Consider the following 2,018-nt stretch of genomic DNA (forward strand, 5'->3'; position numbering starts at 1 on the left):
TCCACATGTGATTATCATTCAAATACTTCTCTCAACGATTCCCACGATGTCAAACTGCATAAACGTTCTAATGTTTTCGGCTAATAAGTATGTTCTAATAGTTATGTAATAATAATTCCTTCAATCTTTTTTTTCTTTTGCTCAAATTTTGAATGATAATCAAAATAAATACGTACTACCAAATAAAATGCATAATGCACAAAGCATAGCCTCTAAGTGTTAGAATTAATTGACGAATTAATTCTATTATGTGACTCATTTAAAATATTATATGATAGACACAAATATAATTTCATATAAAATATAAGGATCTATGGGTTGTTGTGGGAAATTATAATAAAATAACTTAAAGATAAAATAAAGGTCAGCCCTACTTGATAGATGTTGGTTTATGAACAGAAATTGTTTGACTCATTTAAAATATTATGATAGGCACAAATATAATTTAATAAAATATAAGGACCTGTTGAATATTGTGGCAAGTTATAATAAAATAACTAAAAGATAAAATGAAGTTCAGCCCCACTTGATAGACGTTGGTTTATAAAAGGGATTAGGGTTCTCTCTTTGGTCGTAAGATTCTTTCACAATAAGACATTAAGAAAGAGAGTGTGAGAGGAGAAAGTAAGGCATAGAAGAGGAGGAGGTTGAAGAATAGAGATTGAAGAACGTATTCTCATTGCATATCTCATTGATATCTTATTATGATTTATGTACAAGAATGTGTGATACTCATGAATCTTAAAATTCTAGAATAATTTTCTATAATCAATTATTTTCACATAAAAATTACAATTTATTTAAATCAGGTACTTCAAATAGGATATTATTAGTGAAGTCCTTAAAACAATTGACGACTTCTTGTTCAAACATGGGGTCATAAATTTGGTCATCTCCATACACTTCTTGAAAAGCTTCTTGCCATAGTTATTCCATAACCTTTCACCACATAGGAAATGGATATTTTGACCCATTACCTTTAGGCATGGAACAATTCAAATTTGTGATTATAGTCATCGACTTCTTTTCTATAAGGATATGAAGGTTGAACCACTAACAACAATAACAAGCAAAAATTCCTAGAAGAACTTCATTTTAATATCGCATTCTTCTCTCAATTGTCAATGACAATGCTCCTCGAATTCATAGATAAAGTTTTCGAACAATTTTGACAATAACTCAAAATAAAATATTGAGTATCATTAGATGAGCATCCACAAATGAATGAGAAGAATCGACCGACAAAACTATTCTAATAAAGTTTAAAAAGAAGCTTGGACAATTCGTGAATTCATTTCGTTTGATTCCTAGAGGACACATATTTATTGTATTCGATCTTTAATATTTTTATTGTACAAATTGATTTTGAAGTTTAGGGATTAAAAAATCATAAAATGCAGCAAATTTTAAAAGTAAAAAGATAAAGAGTTAATATGCTAGTAATCCTTGAATTTTACGTAAAATTAGAATTTTTTTTCTAAAATTTTGATATATTTTTATTTTCGAATTTTAAAATTTAATTAATATAGTTTGTGTCAAATATATTTTATTTTGACATTTAAGTTATTTATATCACTTTATATATTTCTACTTCAATATTAATTAAGAAACTAATTAAGAAACGTATTTATAACCTAATAATCTAACTAAAAATGGTCATGATCTCTAATTTATAATAGCTTTATGAGTTTCTAACCTAACCTATCTTTTACGAAGCCAACTAGAATAAAAATAACCTAAATAAGTTAACTATAGCATTTTGTCATGCTAATGGTTTTTATGTAGATGTTAATAGGAATTGTCACCCGTATTGGCACGAAGCTTCTGGACTCATAGTAAGATATTAGAGCAAATATGGTTTAGTCATTATATATATTAGTTGGCCTATAATGTAGATTTTAGTATTCCTGGAGTGTTTTCAAATTTAAATTATTTTATAATAAATAAAAATAAATTAGAGATATTTAAAAAAAGAATAATGAAGAAATTGTTAAAATCAAGATACCCTATCTATATTA

Source organism: Vigna unguiculata, chromosome 3 (genome assembly GCF_037176805.1).
Source record: "Vigna unguiculata cultivar grain cowpea cultivar isolate G323 ecotype 2 chromosome 3, ASM3717680v1, whole genome shotgun sequence".
In the NCBI taxonomy this organism is placed as follows: domain Eukaryota; kingdom Viridiplantae; phylum Streptophyta; class Magnoliopsida; order Fabales; family Fabaceae; genus Vigna; species Vigna unguiculata.